The 20,671-nt window shown below is 47.0% G+C and overlaps 1 long non-coding RNA gene across 1 annotated transcript; it reads right to left on the reverse strand.

Moving 5' to 3' along the window:
* Nucleotides 1–297: 297 nt before the first annotated feature.
* On the reverse strand, nucleotides 298–20,257 carry LOC124666727. Its single transcript, XR_006991004.1, has 3 exons — nucleotides 20,148–20,257; nucleotides 561–679; nucleotides 298–460 (listed from the first exon to the last, which is right to left on the reverse strand). It is a non-coding gene; the product is annotated as an uncharacterized LOC124666727 (long non-coding RNA).
* Nucleotides 20,258–20,671: the final 414 nt, after the last annotated feature.

A 20,671-nucleotide genomic window follows, 5' to 3' on the forward strand; every position in this document is an offset into this window, starting at 1 on the left:
GGAAAAACCATTAAGGTTCTTAGTTTCTTAGGAAAGGGGTACACAATCAATAAAGATCCTTGTAATTTCAAGCTAAGCTTGTCACCATTGATAATCAAGTTCTTAGATCACAAGATGCCTTTAATTATATCAATATAACAGAGACTTCTTTTTTCCCTTTTCCACTTTAGTGAAAGCAAGAAGAATAAACAAAGTAGAACAGGCTAAATGCAGAAACAATGTAAAATAAAAGAATCTTTGACACTCTTTCGATGCGCTTGTAGCATGTTACACGATACCGAGGACGAAACCTCTGAAAATACTTCGGTGTTGGAGCTGCTGGAGTTTCCTTTCGGTACCCCAGAGCCAGAGGTCACGTCAATCTTTGATCCCGGAACGTAAACCGAAGACGATTCATCCTTTGAAACAACATACGCTGTGCAAAAAGCTGGGGACACCCTTACAGATTTTGGAGGACGTCCTATATATATATATAAGACATGTCATCCATTGTGATCGAACGGAAGCGTGCACATTCATCGTCATGAATCAGTACATCACAAGCATGATGAGCTGCCTACCTATTGAAGGAGCCCCTGCTGGCACCGACGACGAGGATCTGTATCTGGTGCTGAGCGACAAGATTGGAAATGGTATCCGCGACATTGTTCCCGATAACAAGCACTACTTGAGGATCAACCTGGGACAAGTCACTACTGCAAAAAGGCTTATAGCCTCCAGGTGATTAGTGACAGGCAAAATTATGCCTGTCACTATTAAGTATACTAGCGACAGGCACGTATAAGCCCGTCACTGGTACAAAATACCAGTGACAGGCGTGTAGAAAAGGATGTCACTGGATTTTTTTGTTGAGAGCGGACGGGATAAGAAATATGCCAGTGAAGGGCTTGGAAAGGAGCCTGTCACTAGGAATCTGGTGGAAAGCCGTGCTAGCCCAGCAGATCATCCTCATTTGTGGGCCGGTCTTTCTCACACGCGTCTCGTGCCTGAACGAAAACAATCCTCACGCGGCGGCCTCCACCCGAGTCCAGCCAGGGTCGAATTGCTTGCATCGCTCGGTCTACAGCGTACATCGGACATGGCCGGAGCGGACTCCTACTCGACGCCTCGCAACCCGAGTCCAACCAGAGTCGGAGGTTCTTTATTCGCCATAAAAGGTCGCTAGATGTTCCTGTTTTTTTTTTTTTTAGAACACAGTACAACGCAGACGCTCACAAACACGCACGTACAGACACCCCTATGAACGCACGCACGCACACTCTACCCCTATGAGCACCTCCGAGGGACTGAGCCGGCATATCTTGAGGTTGACGAAGTCACCACTGGCGCCTCGCTGTTGACGGGTACGTCACCTACCACTGAAAGCATAGCGCCGGTTAAATCCTGGAATAAATCTAGGTAAATGCAAACACCCATGTCAAGTCTAGGACTTGAACCTGGGTGGGCTGGTTCACCACAAGGGACCTAACCACCGGAGACAAGCTCTGTTTGCATGTTCCTGTTTTCAATACGAGATAAACTGACCTTGTTTAAGAACTCCAGCAATTTTTGGGCCACGCCGAACCTAGCAGGCTAGCACACAATCGAAAGAGAGATTTGGAGACAAGTTGAAGGAGTTGGGCGAGGCCAAAGAAAAGGCTTTACGTGAAGGTATTCTTTGCGCCCTATTGTTCATATATCGTGGTTCGTGCTATTGTTCATATATCTTGGTTCCACGAACGTAGCCAAATTAGTTCACTATATTCTTTTAATGGTTACCAGACTAGATCCTTCTCTCAGCATGTCCTGAAGTACTATGTTCAAGCCGTGTTTGGTACAATTTTTTTTTTCTTTTGCTTTTTTCCCAAACTGACGTGCATAAAAAAAAGGAAATTATGTGCACGCAACAGGATGAATGGTTATATAACTTTCATGTTTTCCGTTTATATTGAGTTGCTTTTCCAATTAACTTTAATTTACATTTTTTTGCATACGGCTAAAAGGTCTAGCTGAGACTTAGCCAAAAAAAAAAAATCTCAGTACCCATTACTCCCACTAGTAATCGTGTACGTGCAATGCACGTATCAACGAATGAATATCACAGATATGTTTTATTCAGTTTCATACTAATATTAATATTAATGTGTACAAATAGTATAATTTATGAAAAATAAGTATACCTAATCGTACATGTGCAGACACCTATATATTTTAAGAAAATGAAATATGTAAACATACATACAATTTTATGTAAACTCAAGAATTTTTTTGAGTTCATATGATGAAAACCAAATCCTATATATATAACTTTAAAGTTGATCAAAACTAACTATTTCCTTTGGTTTCTTGTCTTCAATTGGCTGTAGAGTCAAAGCGCCCACAAACTTGATCCACCGCTCATTGTAAAAATTATAAAACCCTGGTCTTATACCATCCCAACCACAGCTCACCGCCTCTTCATCCCCCTTTCCAGACTTACCAGACCTTAGCGTGTCTGCCCACATGCCACTCGCCTCTAGTGTTTCACCTCCTCACATTCCTCGTTGCTGTCAACAAATAATCACATCAGCAAATCTGAACAATGATAAAATGCATGAAAGACCTCATTGCTATCAACAAAGATCATACATGAAACTTCATAAAGTTCAGAATATTATCACACCTCCGAGGCAGCATCAACATTTATCGTAACAAAAAACAGGCTGCATAAAGTTTTCTTTCGCATTGGTTCAGTATGAAGTTGTTTCTGAAGAAAATATTTCCACTCATTGGCATATCTATGGACAGTAAATTAAAACTCATTGACCTCACCATGATTGCTTTTGTTCCGTTCATGCTATCAGTTCCACAGGAGAGAAATAGTCTTCAGTTTATTGTCAACCAAAAATAAGCAGATTTCAGCTGAACCTCTTCCAACAGTAGTGCATGCCATCTTTGTTTTGCTTGCTTGTAATGTAAGAACAAGGGACGGGTCAGAAAGTGGTATTAGGATCATAAAATTTATTATTAATTTAGTATACACCTGAGGTGCCATACATATAGTGCAACTAATATTCATACTTGGATTTTGTCAGTTAGCTGTAAAGTTAGGCAAATTGTCAACACGACATTTTCAGGGGATACAAACAACAATAAGTGCCACAATGAAAGCTTCGGAAGTTTAAATCCTAACACTACATGAGAATCCCGGTGAACAATTATTTGTTACAGTTCAAATAAATCATACGTCTGATTTGGCTTGAGTTTAATATACCATTCACAAGCCCCGCTTCAAGCTAGCAGTCTTGATTACTACTATATGCCTGTATCCACCATGAAGCCTTCACAGGCATAATACAGTTAAGTCTCTTATTGACATAACTTCAATTTCCAAATAGACTCCATGAATACAGAAGTATAAAAAAACATTTCAGATAAGATACGAATTCCTGCCAACATGAAATGCGCAAGATGCTAATATTCTGAAACTGAGTCTCCGGTAAAAGCTCACTTTAGCCTAATTGTTCATTTCCTAGTATGACTACGCAATATGCAGAAAGAATATCTTTCTTAAGAACTTGCTGGTTTAAAATGTTACAGGAGTAAAAGTTGTTCCTGGCCATATGACATCAGTACGAAATGCTTAAGCTGTGCCTGGGCGCGCTTAAGCTGCAATTACACTAAGTTGTGTCTCATCGCTCACTTAGCTCCTAGAGCTTATTTGAAGCTTGCAAATTGCCTACTTGTTTATCAAGTCTAAGATAGTTCCTTAACCATTGGGTGTGTGGACAATGACGTGCCACTTGATCATGTTTATTACTCCTGTAGCAACACACCAGATTTCAGTAACTTTCTACTAAAGTGAGAAAAGGATCAACAACTCCCTTCTTGCTAACTCCGAGGTAACTCTCTAAATTTAATCAAGAATCGGTAATAATTCTAAATCTGAATACTTGTTGGAAGTGATTGACATTACTTTGAACAAATTATGCATGCATATGAAAATAGAACACAGATAGTACAATGTAAATAAATATGAAGATTTTTTTATAGATAAAAGGCATCAGCTGTCCGACTTTAAATTAATAAAGCCCTCGGGTTTAAACAACGGGTACAAACATGCTGCGGCCTACAGCTTCGCCAAGGAAAGTAGCAGGGGTCTTAAATATATATCATTGCATCTACTGGTTGTTACCCTCACCTTTAAGGTCAAGAGCGAAAGGGCCTAGCTTGCGTATATTTAATGAACACCATATATGATAAAAGAAAGAAAAAGGAAGGGTAATACAGAAATGGTTCTTGTGATATTGAGGCACAAGATTAAGAAACTACTTGATAGAAACAAGATGCACACCTTGTCACAACTGGCTTTCCATCAGTAGGTGCTTCAAGACGAAAATATTCCATGATTGAAAAATAGAAGTGCAAAAGCAAATCTTTCAGATTCCTGAATGCTGTATAGTTTCCAGTGATAGTACTGAATGTTCCATCCTGCAGTTTTGAGATAGTAAGTGACATATAAAAGATGTTCTGGCAAAGAAAGAATGCCATAAATACAGAGGAATGGCATGCATAATGAAAAATAATGTACAAAAAAGAAATGAGCACATGGTTTTTATTTTCCTTCTCCAACTACATAGAATCGTGGCCATTTTTTGTGCTACAAAGCCATATACTAACCCATCAAAAATATAGAAGGAAGAACACTGACACTGTACCTGATAATGCAGAATACAACTGATTTCATAAATGAAATTGTGCATCTCCTATAGTTTCATATGATCTGAAATTAACCAAACATAATACACAAGCACATCTCCTCTTGAGCTCGTGGCACAGCAAGGTTAAAAGGACATGGTTTCATCTAGCACAAGATCTAATCCTTCACCCCGTTCAGAAATCAAGTTATCGCTGTCTGACCTGTGAAAATGAGACAAACTATTCATTTAGGAGCAATTGGAATACTTGTCGAAGTCTGCAGCGCAAAAGGGTATGACCGTATGACCATGTACCAAAATTATAACACCTTATTGTAAATCTGAATGTATATGCAGAACAAAAATCAGAAACACACGGGAGAGTACCGGAGCATGTACCGTTGTGTGAATTTAAACATGGCCTTGGACGGGAGAGTACACGGTCAGTGGAGTGAGCAAATTGCGAGGAGGCCACTACTAGGAAATGCCTTACCGCCGGCGTCCCAAAATGCCTTACCGCCGGCGTTTTCTCATTCGCCGGCGATCACCTCGCCGGTGGTAATGTCTTATCGCCGGTGTTTTCCAAATCGCCGGTGGTAACTGCCTTTATCCCCGGCGCTTTTCCCGAATCGCCGGCGGTAATGACTTAGCACAGGCGGTTTGCATACTCGCCGGGGGTAATCTGCTGCAGCGCTGGCGATTTCAATTTCGCCAGGGGTACAGTTTAGGGGCGCCGGTGGTATTGATTACAGGATTAAAAAAATAAAACTCGAAATATACACCAGAATACACACAGAATACACAGTATACACCAGAATACACAGAATACACACAGAATACACAGTTATATAGAAAGTCCCAAATGTTCATAACATGCATGCATTAATAACACAAGTTTAGATACTAGATAGTTGACCATATGGTTCAAACTCGAAGTAGCACATGATACAGAAATACATATAAGTCCAGTGTCGATGACCTAGCTAAACAACAATGACATAATAAACTAGAGAGACGGTGGCGGCAAGCATCATCACGATGAAAGGGGTCCTCCACATCTCCCTCCTCTGTCCCGCTCGAAAGTTGGCGTATCGAGTTTCCGCCTCCTCCAAAGTGGTGTACCCCTTGTAGGCTGTTGCCGCTGAAACGGTGGACCTGCCTCCTACAGTCTTCCCAGTCCTCGTAGACACCAGGAACCCTGCCGTGGTAGACGACATAGTACGTCATCTATGCAAACACAGAAAAAAGAAATGAAAGTTGTTAGTACATTAGTAGAGAGAGATATAACATAGATTAGTGCAAAGAAAAAGCATGGAAATTACTTAAGTAATTTTATGACTAACATTTGCAAAGGACAAAAGTGTTTGAGTCAAGTCGGCTTCGGCGGGAAGGGACGGATGCCCTCGAGCGTGTTGAATGTTCTGTCGTCACATCCATCTTCTAATCGGCCTTCTATCTCGGCCTTAGAAAGTTCGGGACCATAGTGGAACAAGCCACCATTACCGCAGACATCCCTCCAGAGTATTGTGCAAATGGTCCGCTGGATGGCACGGAACTCGGCTCTCACGTTTTCATCGGTGGTGTCCGACATGTTCACGGACATCCGGTGAAGACTGGATGGCAACAAGAGCTCGTTCTGAGACCTTACAATCGACCTCATCTGTAGGATGGCAAACCTGGCCTCTATCCCATTGTCATGCGCCGATTGCTTGAGGCAGGGGAACTTGGTTATGTGGTTGCACACATAGCAACCTTTCACTTTCTTCTCATGCCTGATTTTGTCGATGCCAACCTCGGCTATGAAGCCGCTGAGGGCTTTATCAAGTGTAGACTTAAGGTCGGTGAAGTCCTTGTCCGGATCAAGCCCGGAGTCGGGGTAACTGACATCTGAATGATACGGGTAAAAGAGGAGGAGGGTGCAGTACTTGAATCTGCGCAAAATGGAAATAAACCATCATACTCGATCAACTATGAAGGAAATTCATGAAAGAATGTAATAGAGGGTACTCTAGTAACCAAATACTTACTCGCGGAAATATGGTATGACAAAGCATTTCTTATCCTTGTTTAACACCAAGAAATCCTTGATGTACTTCGCTAGAAACGCTTGTTCGTTACGGGACGACAGACTGGAGTCATGTAGAAGGGGTCCATGATAGCGATGTGCGCTGTGTTCTCCATGGCGATATCGTGCGCCATGCTTGAGCGATAGGAGGCGGACCAAGTTTCGGTCGAGCTGTTGCATGTTCAAGAGCCTGAAGATGTCTTCATATCGAATGAACATCAAGTCCGCGAGGGTATGTGGTGACAAAGCCAAAGCCGGTGGGCACCTTCGCCGTCAAAACCGGGTACGAGGGATTTCGTCTCGAAGAAGTAGGTCCTCCTTCATTAGAACAGCATCATGCAAGCTCCTCATATCCGGCGTCACCTGTTGGACAATGTGTGCCGGCAGCATAGGCTGGCCTATGTGATGCATCTTCCTCCACGGGGTCGGCAACTTGTCATTAACCACTTTCTTGCTTGCGGCAACATCTCCGGACTTCTTCCGCTTCTTGGCCTTCTTCTTACTGCAGCTCGGGAGTGGCGTTTTGTTTCATACCCTCCGTGGTCACACCAAGGAGTGTCCTCGGGGTAAGCCCAACTCGGGGTGGAGCGGTGAAGGCGGTAGTGTCTTCCTGCTCGGGAGTTTCTTGTGAAAGGAACAACTTCTTATTTAGCGTACGATCGGCGGGTGGCTTGTAAGGAGAAACCCCGTCGCCCTCCATCTCAGCGATGAACGTATTCATTGGAGCTTGATCGATGTCCAACGCGTTTCCGTGCTGACTGTCGGGCTGACTGTCGGGCTGGCTATCGGGCCCAAAAGGACCACCAGCCGGTGGAGGACTCGGGGCAGCCGTCGCATCCTGAGGAGTGACCATGCCATAGCTTGCCTCCGAACCCGAGGCGGCGGTGTTCAGCCGAATTAGGGCTTTCGGCCATAGAAGGATGTGATTCTTGAGGTCCCCGAGAGTGAGCGGGGTTTCCGTTTCCGGGGGTTGATAAGGAGGATGGAGGTCTTGGCATCCCGGTAACGACCGGTTCACGCGAACCCGGCTCACGCTATCATCCATCCTGACGCAGTGGAAAATCCGCTGTGTTGGCAGGATGACACTACCGCTCGCTACAGCCTTCAACTTGTTGTCCACATTCAGTACCAAGGTGCAAGGAGTCGCGTTCTCCTATGAAAACATGTGTAGGTCAGAGAGGGGCGACGACAAAGTAACTAATTTGTAGAGCTTGAGAGACTAAATTAATTACCGTGAGGGCGTCGAGCTCGGCTCGCGTTGAAGGACCGAGGCCGGGCGTGCAGGTGACTGAGGGGCTAGTACTGGGGCCCCCAGGTCCGGCGAATCCTCTCTAGCGCCGACATTGCCGGCGGGTGGAGTCACCAAGTTGGGTGTGCATTGAGCGTGTCTAGTTGGAGGCCGGTTGTCCGAGTTGCTGGCGCCTAGGCTGATAACCGGCATCGGTCCCTTACCGCCGGCGTCGAAGTAATTTTTCATCGACAGCACAAGATCGGGGATGATTTCATTGACCTCGTTGGCCAGCGCGTCATCGATCTTGCTAGCAACCTCGGCAGCGACGCGTTGCTGAACCTCGGCACCGACTCGTTGTCTGAACCTCGGCACTATCGCGTTGCTCCATGGTTGTTTCCAAGTCGGCCACCTTTTCGGAAGAGCCTCGTGCTCCCGGTCCTTCTGCGCTGCCGCGACTCCCTAGTGCTTGCGGGCACGTCCAAGCCATAGTCGGCAAGCTTGCGACCTCCTCCGGCGCCGGGGACACGGTGGGGCTTGTCCAAAGCGGCCGCGCCTTCACGGTGTTCGGACCCACGATAAAGGCGTGTCCCACGGGACTTTGCCAGTCGACGTCTGGGACAAGGAGCCAGCTGATTCGGCGGCTGCTTGTTCCGTCAACTGCCAGAAGTAACATGAACAATTTTAGAATGTAATGGACTTGGTGAGCAGTATCAAATTAATAAGCTGGTAAATTGCTTACCACTGCTTTCTCAAGTGCCATCACCTTCGCGTCGGCGACCAACTCAACTCCCACCACCACATCAGGTTTCGTGACACGTTTCCCAGCCAATTCTCTATGGTATCGAGATCTGAGATATGCCCCGAAGAGTGGGTCTTTGTACTTGGCAAAAGGGGGCTCGAGGCCAGCGTTTATGTAGGCCTGGTCCTCCTTGTCCCATATCGGTTGCTTGCCTTCGAAGCCACGGCAACCGAGATTGTGGTGACCGATGTTCTTATCCGCCAGCTCCTTCCCCCAGGTCGATTGTCGTTTGGTGTACTCGAGCTCCTCGTTTTCCAAGAATTTATTATACTGCTCCAGCGTCATCCGCGGGAAGTAGCGTTGGATCTCTTCCCAAGTCTCATTGTCACCAAGCATCCCCCTCAGCATAGTTTTATAACCGCTGAGGTTCTTGGAGAACTTAGAGAGGGCTCGTCTGTTCACGATGTTATCCTTGGGATCCTCGTTCCTGTATTCCACGAGGAACTCATACCGTGCGTGCAGCCGCGCAAGGAGTTGGGCCTGCAGATGCTTGCTTCTTGTTGGTTCGGAGTTTCGTCTCGTTGACGTCGACGACGTCCCGAAGGATTGCTCCCGGTTGGAGGTCGTACCCCTTCGCCACGTGCTTGGGCTCGGTAGGAAGACCGGTCTTGGCGTCCACCGCGGTGATTATGTCGCGAGTGGTGCCGACCCTGTTTGGGCGCCGCCGCTTCCGTTTCCTCTTGGCCTCGGTAGTAGTATCCGAGCTACCCCCGGCAACGCCACTCGTCGGTGGTCTCGTCGGCAGCCCCCTCTCATCCTCACCATCGTTGTCCATCTCATCATCCCCCTCCTCCGAGGACTCGTCATCGCTGCACGGAAGGTCCTCCGAGCCTGATCCGAGACCATGAGCCTATAGTGCTCATCCAACTTCCGCTGAGAAGACCCGTCAACGTCTTCGTTGGGGTCTGCAGAAGACGACATCGCTAGCTACGTGCTTCTGCCATGTATTTGGAACTACTATTAGTCGAAGAAAGAAAACAGGTAGTGTTTTAGGAACATGCTAACAAAGGTAGATGTGACAGCATTAGGCAGCATACACATGCAGATGAAGCAGTATCTTATTAAACTATACCAACAAAAAGTTCGGCATGACCTTTGCTAAAAAATGGTCATGCCGGAGTGCCAGAAATTCGCCGGAACGGAAGTTAATCGACATTCCGGTGAAACATTGGCATTCAATGTACCTGCAGACACATTTCACACAACTTTTCCTTCCAGACATATCAATATAGCAATGACCTGAGCCTCCAGCCATATGCTCATGTGTATCTTTACGATAGAAATAATCTATAGAAGAGCAGCAACTCAGTTCTCATGGCGAGTGCTTGTGTCTCATTGGCAAGCTGCATAAAATACTTGTGGGCACTAGGTAACAGAATTACCTAACATCCTCTAGCATGTACATATCCAGACAGCCAAAAAAGATACCATTACCTATTCATAACAAACAATACCCGCAAAAATTGTGCATCCCTCAGGCATGCCAATAAGAGAGATGCATAGCAAGTACACACTGAATATATGCAAACCAATAACCAAACATATGACCTGTGAATTGATATGCATAGCAAGTATAGGAGGATGGTGCCAGAATGCATATATGGTTCCTGAAAACTAACACATGTTTCAGTATGAATAATGCAATATCACTATCATTCAGTGCTTGAATTATTTGGTTCAGGATTATCCTTCTAAACTGAACAAACTAGGCCATACTCAATTAACAATGATTCTGACTTGACAGATTGTATATGCAACACATTACAAATCAACATATACATTCAGTTTCAAGTGCTTCTATCAGCATCCTGGGCAAAAAGAAAAGAAGAAAACTATTCACATGGTTTGCCACATGCTGTCTAACTCATGATGGATCTGCACAAGAGCGACTCAATCAACATGTACATTCAGTTTATAAATCTGCTAACAGCATCTATGCAACACGAAAAGAAATAATAACAATTACAGAGGTTTACAAGAGGTGAAACTAGCAATTGAATCTACACAGGGGATTGGTGCGGGTGGAATTCGAAATAGACATTCGAAATCTACACAGGGGATTGGTGCGTGAGGAGAGACGGGCTAAGGAGCAACCGTGTGAGGAGATACGACCTAGGATATGCGCAATCAAGAAACTTATATTGAATTGAACCAAGAACCCTAAATCTCACATCAAGAACCATAGACCTCACATCATGCGCATCTAGCAATACAAGGAGAGAGGGGGCGGTGAGGTGGGTAGTGCATACTCACGAAGGAATTCAGCTTGGCCGGAGAAGAGGGGCGGCGAGAGGAGCTCCGTTTAGGCGGTGGAAGGAGCTCCTGCGGCCGAAGGATCTACGGGTCGTCGGCGGAACGAGCTCCATGTGGGACGGCGTCGGCAGCAGCGGCGGCGGATTTAGGCGTCGGCAGCGGCGACGAACGGGAGTCGCGGCGGCGGATTCGGCGGCAAGGGAGAGGAGAGGGAGTCGCGGCAGGCGGCGACGGCGGATCGACGGCGGTCGATTTGGGGGAACGACAGACGCGCGGCCACCAAAACGACTAAGTCGTGGACGCTTTACCCCCGGCGTTTTGCTGTAAACGCCGGCGGTAACGTTTGAGCCACTAACAGGTGGGCCCAAGTGCATTTACCACCGGCGAAATCGACCAATTCGCCGGGGATAACAGGTGACACCATATTAATTTCGTAAACCCTGTTCATTATACAAAATCGATTCGCTAGCGCAGTGGTTCCAGTCGGTTCTGCACAGCCGAAGCGCCCAGGGTTCGAATCCCTGTGGGTGCAAAAAAGGCACCCTTTTTTTTCTTTTCTTAAGACCTTTTTTTATTGTTTCTAGTTATTTAGATAAATTGTAAAGTCCTTTGGCAACTTTTTTTCTTTTCTTAAGACCTTTTTTTATTGTTTCTAGTTATTTAGATAAATTGTAAAGTCCTTTGGCAACATCCGATAAAATAAAGCAATGAAGGATAAATTGCGAGACATAAATTGATGATTTTAATTCTTGAATGACTTCAAAGTCCTTTCGAGGATATCCAATAAAAAACCAAGACATAAATTTAGGATACACTTGAGAAGGACAAATGGTTGTTCGAGAGATAATTATTATAAATACACAAATGACATCAAAGTCCCTTCCGCTTGGTCCTTGTGACCCCACCGGTATCGTCGCGACTCCTTGTGTACGGAGGAACACTTGACCTAGGTAGCGTTGTCCTTCTTCTTCTTAGTGTGTAGGTTCTATCGTCTTCATCGGGTTCTTCCATCATTGGGTCTCCGACGAGGCCGTCGAAGTCTTGCTCGTCGGCAACTCCATCCATTCCGACGAGGGTCTTTTTTCCTCTCCTTACGACAACACGGCTGGGCCTTGACGGGTCAGTTATGAAGAAGCATTGCTCGACGTGCTTAGCCAATACCCAAGGCTCATTTTGCGCGGTGGGGTTCTTGGTCTTGGATTTGGGGGGCAGTCGCATGGTGGTGACATACGCATCTTGTTTTGTGATGTCCGTAGCCCATCTGACACGAAACATCGGTAGCTTCTCCCCGACGTAGTCGAGCTCCCAGATTTCCTCGATCCTTCCGTAGTACCTTTTCTTCTCTTCACCCGTGTACGATTCCATCATCACACCCGAGTTCGATAGTCGCTTTTTTGTCTCTCTCCTCTGTGGAGAATGTGTAACCGTTGATGTCGTATTTCGATAAGTCATGAGGTTGGGGGCGGGCCCATAAGACAAGGCCAATATCATTTTGTCTACGTCGCTTGCCATTGGTGGGGGATTGGCATCAATCTGGTCTTTGAACCAGCTCGCGAAAGAGGAGTTGTGCGCTCTAAATACCTCTTGTTCCGTCATCGGCTTGTCGGCCCTGCTCTTGATCATGTTTATGTGCTGATCCACCCAAGGCTCTACCTCGTTCATGTGCTTGTAGTGCTACTAAGTGGGCCCTGTTAAAGTACTGTTCTCCTATCATCTTGATCGGTGTCGAGTTCCCTCCTGCCCGGCGTTGTGGCCTACTCCCTCGAATCTGCCGAGGTGCTTGTTGGCGGGCAATCCAACCGGACGTGGGTCATCCTCGTTTAAATAATTCTTGCGAAAGAGATGCACTCCTCGTTGAGAAAGCCCCGGACGATGCTTCCATCCGGATGTGCCCTGTTACGAACGTATCCTTTGATGAAGCCGTTCATTCTTTCTAACGCCATCATGTTGTGAAGGAACGCGGGCCCGAGATCCTCGATATCGTCCACTATATGCACCAGCAGATGGACCATGATGTCAAAGAATGCGGGCGGGAAGTACATCTCCATCTCGCATAGGATGGTGAAGATCTCTTCCTGCAGCCTCCCGAGTTTCTTGACGGTTATCGACTTTCGAGTGATGACGTCGAAGACGTTACACAGGTCAGTCAGCGTCGCACGAACGTGCGGTTCCATTATCCCTCAGATAGCAACCGGAAGTATCTGCGTCATCATGACATGACGAGTCATGAGACTTCATCCCGCCGAAGATTTTTTCGTCGGGTCCAGCCATCTGCGTATCAGCCCCGCGTAGCCTAGGGGAAATTTGACTTCTAGTAGGCACTTGAAAAATTGTTCGAGCTCATCGGGATTTAGAGTGAAGCGAGGAGGGGCGAGGAGTTTCGCGCTGCTTGGCCACCCTTTTGCGTTTGCGACCATCCGTCTCCTCCTCCTCGGTTTCCTGGTCAACCCGGGCGAAATGAAGCTCTTTTCGATATCAAGGGCCATCAGGTCGTGTCTTGCTTTCGACCCGTCTTTGGTCCTCTCCGGCATGTTGAGCACGGTGCCAAGCAAGCTCTCGCACACGTTCTTCGTGATATGCATGACATCAAGGCTATGAGGCGTACCGAGGATCTTCCGATACGGCAAGTCCCAAAACACGGACCTCCTTTTCCATATCCCCAAGAGCGGCCCGGGTTCCTTTTTCTTTCTCTTGTCTCCTTTCTTCCGCTTCCGGATCTTTATCTTACCCGCCGGAGGGCGATCTTTCCAGTTTTTCAACGAGTATCTATCTCTTCGCCGCTTCGCCTAGGTGGAGGTCCCTCGACCTCATCCTTCCCATTGAACAGGTCTCCACGCTTCCTCCACGGGTCATTCTTGGGAAGCCACATTCGATGCCTCATGTAGACGGTTTTTGAAGACCCGGGATCCTTACCCAGCTGTAAAAATGGCGTCTTTTCCATGCACCTCACACATGCCTTGTGTCCGTGGCACACCTGGCACGTGATATATCCGTATCCAAGATAGTCCTGCACCGTCGTCAATAGTGCGGCTTTCATACGGAAAGTTTCTTGTCCGTAGGCGTCCCAAGTTTCTATCCCTTCCTCCCACAGAGTGACTAGCTCCTCCTTCAATAGCTCCAGATACAGGTTGATATCGCTCCCTGGCTGCGTCGGCCCTTGGATTAGCATACTCATGTGTATGTACTTCTTCTTCCGGCATAGCCATGGAGGGAGGTTGTACATCCATACAAACACGGGCCGAGTCTCTGTGCTTGCTGCTTTGGTTCCCAAACGGATTGAGTCCGTCGGTACTCGCACCCAACCTCGATGTTCCTTGGTTCTTTCCCGAATTCTTCGTAATACTCATCGTCTAATGTTTTCCACTCGGCTTGCATCCGAAGGGTGTGTTAGCACTGGGTTTTCAACCCGTTCTACATCACGCATCACCGCCTCCTTTCTTTCCGCGTGCCGGCGCATGAGCTTTGCTTCCTTGGGGTCCACGAAGTACCGCTGCGAGACGGGGCGTGAGCGGGAAGTACCACACAACTTTTCGAGGAGATTTTCTTGTCCCTCTCTTGTATCGAGATTCGCCACACTCGTGGGCATGTATCGAGATTGGCATGCTCGTTCCAATATATTACGCGATCACCGATGCATGCGTGGTATTTCGGTGCGGTAAATCGAGAGGGCACACGATTTTCTTGGCCTCCTGTAGGCTACCGGCACACGTGTTATCTTTAGGAAAGTGGATCTTCAAGTATCCGAAGAGTTCGTCCACGCTTGTGTCCGTCCATTTGTGCTTTGCCTTCATCTCCATAATATCGAGAGCGTATCTCAGACGGCTCTACTCCGTCCCACGAGCTGCATCGTACAACGGAGTTCTCGAGTCTACCTCGAGTTGATCTAGCTTAGCCTTCCGTCTACCAGCGATTTTGGGGTCGGTCGATGTGTTGCTGAGAAGAAGTTCTTGAACATGACGGTCCTGCACGGCCGCGGTTAGCGGGGTATTTCTACTCATGTCCTCGTCGGCCGCATGTTCTTCCTGGCCTTCTTGATCACCATCAACGTGTGCGCCATCCTCTTCAACCTCGTCTCCATTGTCATGTGGGGCATCCTCTCCATCACCTTCGTTATCATCATCTCCACCATCATCATCTCCATCACCATCGATATCATCATCTCCATCATCACTCATCCACTGAGTATGCCCCTCCATGAAACTATACCTGAGCAGGTGTTGATTCACTATGCCTGAGAAGGGGTCAAACAACGATCCTAGCTTGCATCTTCGACAAGGACACATTATATCCTTTCACTTTTTTCGATACATGTCGGCCGTCGCGCGTTCCACGTATCTATCCACGACGCTTTCCCTCATCGCGATGACCATCGCCGCCTACAAGACAAGATAATTGATTACACCGCCGTCTCGGTTTTCACGGAAAAAATTCGGCATGACCTTTGCTAAATATTGTCATGCTGGAGTTCCAAAATTCGCCGAACGGAAGTTAATCAACATTCCGGCAAAACATTGGCAACTCAATGTTCCTGCACGCGTAAACAAATGCAAAACAATGCATTTACATATATGGAACCGCGCCTTTTGCAATTCTACTAGTGTAACCGCGACTTTTCACCAACTCATGAACATTCCACTCATTAGTTATATACCTAAAGCACCGGAGAGACGTCACACGTCGACTTTATGCTCGAGAGATCTAGAGAGATCTACAAATAGAGAGATCTAGCTAGATCTAGTGGAAAAGGTGGTGGGAGGAGATAGATCTAGATCTGGATCATGCAAATCATGCTAGAGGGGCTAGGTAGTGCATGATTTGCTCAAATACATCATATTTTGTTGGTTGAAATAACTAAAATGGGTGGGGGAATGAGATAACAAGTGCTTGGGTTGATTTGCCATCACATATGAGTGTGTGAGGGTGGTGGTAGGTGGCTGGCCGAGTTATGGCATATCCCAGGTTACCGACGGCGCCTACATGTGCGTTTGCCAGCGGTAGGGCCAATTACCGCCGGCACCTACGGCCCACAAACGCCGGCGGTAAGTGCAGGATGGGTGGCCCACTCAGCCACTCGTTACCCCCGGCATTTTCACTTCCGGGTTCGCCGGCGGTACAGCCAGCTACCCCCGGCGCTTTTGGCACAAAACGCCGGCGGTAAGTGCAGGCTGGGTGGCCTGCCCAGCCACTCGTTACCCCCGGCATTTTGCTTTTCGTGCTTTGCGTCCGACTCGCCGGCGGTAGGTTTAGGCCACCCTGGAAGGTCTTACCGCCGGCATTTTCAAACCGTACTCGCCGGCGGTAAGGAGTACTGCTATAAGCCTTTCCCTAGTAGTGGGCGATCGAGGCAGCGGGATCGAGACGTCCAGGACACAGCTCTCGCCGCGGCCGTCGCGCAGGCGCCCAACTGCAACCCTCTAGTGCAGCGACACGGTGAGCACTTACGGGCGGATGGTGTCCAGATCAACACGCTGCTCCCCTCCCCTCCCCTCGCCTCCCCTCTATGAGAGTCCTGGGGCGCCGCCCATCCCCTGGAATCCCGGATCGGCTGTCGAGGGAGGACGGTGGGGTGTGGGTGGAGTTGAAGGGTAAGGCAAGGAGCGGAGCCACGTGTGGATGCGGCGGAACGGCGTGAGGATGGAGGCGTACGGTGCATCGAGGCGAAGATGGTGTCTCGCAGCGATGCCGGTGGACATGGTCGTGTGGATGTGTACTGCAGCAGCGGCGATACCCTTTTTCTCTCGGGCGGCGAATCCGGAGGATGGGATCGTGCGTGTGATGCTTTACGGCGGCCGCCGCGTCGTTCCTCTGTTTCCCTCATGCTTGGAACTGCCTTTTCTCTTAGTGGAGACGCGAATAGCAGTTTGGCGCTCAACGCGTTGAGCACCTCAACATTGGGTAGTTTTGGATCGTTAGATCTTGTGAGTGTAGGGTTCAGATTGGTTGGATCTGCCTCTCTCTTCCTTTTTATATTATTAGTGGAGATTACCCCGAGCCCTCCAATCCCGAACTGCAGCCACGCTTCTCCTGGTTGCACGATCGCACCTCCAACGCATCCATCGCTGCCGCCAGCCGACTCCAACCGCCACCGCGCCGCCAGCCCACTGCAACGCCACCGCGCCGCCAGCCCACTGCAACGCCGCCGCCATCCGACTGCAACGCCACCGCGCCGCCAGCCCACAGCAACGCTGCCGCCGCCCGACGCGCGGCCCTGCATCTCCAACCGCTGCCGCGCCGCCATCCGACTGCAACGCCCCCGCACCACCAGCCCACTGCAACGCCGCCGCCGCCCGACGCGCGGCCCTGCATCTTCAACGCCGCCCTGCATTGCCAAGAACAAGTGTTGTGTACGGGAGGTTAAAATCAAAAGAGTCTGTTATTGAGAAGGTACTGAAGTCTGTTGTGATTATCACGCACGCTGTCTTATTGTCATTATGAATAGTTCTTACCAAATTTATTATTTTGACTTTGTAATGTAGATTCCCCTATCATTATACTAATACTTAATAATTCATAGTAAAGACGAAAGATCTGAATCTTCAACTTAGTCCGGCCTTAGTCGCATAAACAAAACCATTGTTATTAGTCTTTCTTCTTACTAAACACAGCATGGGATCTAGCTACTCAAACGGATTTATCAGTAGAATATAAAGTCAGAAGCTGTTCCTAATCTAATTCTTCATACCAATAGTGCAGAAATATCTGCTAATAAGTAATTCCTACGAAAATCTACAGAAATAGCTATGTGAGAAAGCTATGGGTATTTACTGCTCCCTATCAATACATTATACATTATACAAAAATTTCCATGTTAAATAACCTGACTACATGCCCTCATTGAAACTGAACTGATATGAACTAACTTTTTCACGATTTAGAGTATTCTATATAACTAAACCTACCATTGTAAAGAACAAAATACTTTCAGATGGTTGCATTACTTGTTTATATAACCTGTTGAACTTGTTTATATAATCGGCTGAACTTGTTTATACACCTTTGTTCACTGTGCACTGTAAGCTTATCCGAACTCTGGACGAAATATGGAATTACTAGCATCTTTGTGTAGGAATGGAAGAATCTTCAGACAACTACAACTCATCTGCTGATGTTTCTGATTCACCTCCTGCTTCTGAAACTGAAGAAGGTACTGCTGATGTTTTTTTCGTTTGTAATATAAATATCAAGTAAATTTTCCACTTCAAATTTAAATGCTCACATGTAAAAAGTAGACCCAAATGGAGCTTATACTCAATAGTATAAATGATTGTTCTCTTATTGTACGTCACATTTGTAGTATCTCTGAAAGTGTCTTTGTTACTAATCAAAATCAGTATAATACTCTTAAAATCTCTTAGACGAACATGTACAGTTTGGTCTTTGTTACCCAAATGATTTGAGAAAATGCATATTAGAGGCAAATGTATGTGCCTCTGTTGCAATGTGCCAATCAATACTAGTTATATCTACTGAAGACCCCTTTGGCGTTGTGTAAACAATTCGAGCTGAATTAGAACCATATGACCAAAGTTGATGTCATTTTAGCATAGTAGATTTAGTTAAATGCACATCTCTGAATTTATAGGCCAAAGTGTGCATTGTTTGGTAACTTCAAAGCTTTTGTGGGGTTGCTTTGTTTGTAAGTGCATTGCTGCACTTTATCGAAAAAGGTGCATTGTTGCATATATACGGAGCCCCGATTAGTTCCTTCTACTGGTCTGGCATGTGTGCTCATGTGTTGCTATACTCTGTCTAAGCTATTACAGAGGCCCAATGATTTTCTTTTATTTTTCATTATCTACGATGCTTATGTTCCCTTTTTTCCATTATAGGACTGGTCAAGATTCTCAGGAAGTACGACAAGAGAACTGGGGCCCTTATCCGTCTCCCCTACATTCAAAATGTGCTGCTTCAGTGTTGAAGCACAGAGCTCCTGTACCAGCTTGTGGAGGAGTGTGAGGCCATGCTCAACCAAGTCCTACCATAGTGAACAAACCATAATCCCAGTTCTTCCTTGAATAGCAGCGGATGCATTCTAGTGATATAATTGCTTTGATAATATGTTTCCAAGCATGATATTAGAATGGAGAGGATGTACATGACTAGCTTGATGAAATAGATTGTAACTTCTGTGCACATGTTATGTCATATTGGGTGATGTGAACGCATATTTGGTACACATCTTATTGTGCAATCTGAAATATGGAAAATTCGTGTAAATTTTTTTTTATTACGGAAATTGAAATCAGTGACAGACACTATAATAAGCCAGTCACTACAAAACCCCTCAGGCCCGCGGCCTTCCATCGCACTAGTGACAGGCATCTATTTTTGCCTGTCATTAGTATGCACACACTAGTGACAGGCACATGCCCGTCACTAGTAACCTCTGACTAGTCATTAGTGATAGGCGCTTTGCCTGTCACTAACATGCCTTTTGTGCGTGTTACTAGAGGCCTATTCTGCAGTAGTGAGTACGCAAGTTAGTGAACACATTCAGCCAACAGACAAGGGGACGAACAATCTGGTACTTGCCCATCTGCTACTATTAGGAGGAAATAGTAACACTAAGTAATTGGTGACTAATAGTGACCCAGAAACTACAAATTATAGAAAAAAAACTAAGTCAAAACAATTGACTATTCGTAGTATCGAAGCAAAATGAAGCACCACCCTCACCAGTTTTCACGGATTGGATTCAACCAGGTTATAAACACACCTGATCCAGTTGGCCAAAAATAGTGAACATGACTACCGAGAGGAAAAATCAAGCAGCTGAACAAACCGAGAGATCAATTAGCAATGCCATGTTCTATCATGCAAGGAGATTATTTTTTCATAGCATGTAGTACGGAAACAAATTATTCTCTGGAAGTATATATACATGAGAACCATTCCATACAAAACAATTATGAATTTTTTTCATGTGACTGGAGGATATTGTAAATAACCAAAAGGATTAACAAATGAAATTATATTGGATCCAACTAACCAAATAACTAAGCATACCAAAGGAATTAGGGTATTCAAAGCGTCAGAAACATCGACAGTGGCAGCTAGCGTCATAGTAGGTGCTACCAGCACAACAACTATGCGACAAGAGGAATGTTGGTAAAAAACTTACAAATGAAAGATTACGAGACTAACCTGCACCACCACACGCGCTACTCTGCTTCCCAACCAGCGCGCATGCAAATGGCATGAGCAGCAGCAGCATCAAGCTGGCACCAGCCCAAGCAGCACGCCTGAACCACGAAACATCAGCAACCGCACGGCGCACAGCACCGGAAGCGCCCGCCGGCCACCGGTTCCTCACCTCCTCCAGCGTGCAGTACCAGCGTGCTCCGCGCCGCCGGCGACCCGCCGGCTCGCCCCAGCGGCTCCCGTGCCCATGGACCATCCGCGCCACGCACGGCCCCGGCCAGCGCCGCCGTGCTCCGGCGTCCTCCTCGTGCGCGTGCTGCGCCTCGTCGACCCGCCCTCCTCCTCGCCCATGACCCCACAGCTCTACACGACGGCGGCGGTTCCGCCAGAGCGCAGATCTTGGCGGCGCCTGGACCCATAGTCACGCTGTCTGCGGTTCTTGGCAGTGCTAACTCGATGGAACTAACACGAGGGAGAGCGGAGAGCGGAGAGCGGCGGCGGTGGCGCTAGAAAGCATGAAGAGCTAT

The sequence above is a fragment of the Lolium rigidum genome, chromosome 6 (genome assembly GCF_022539505.1).
Source record: "Lolium rigidum isolate FL_2022 chromosome 6, APGP_CSIRO_Lrig_0.1, whole genome shotgun sequence".
Lineage (NCBI taxonomy): Eukaryota > Viridiplantae > Streptophyta > Magnoliopsida > Poales > Poaceae > Lolium > Lolium rigidum.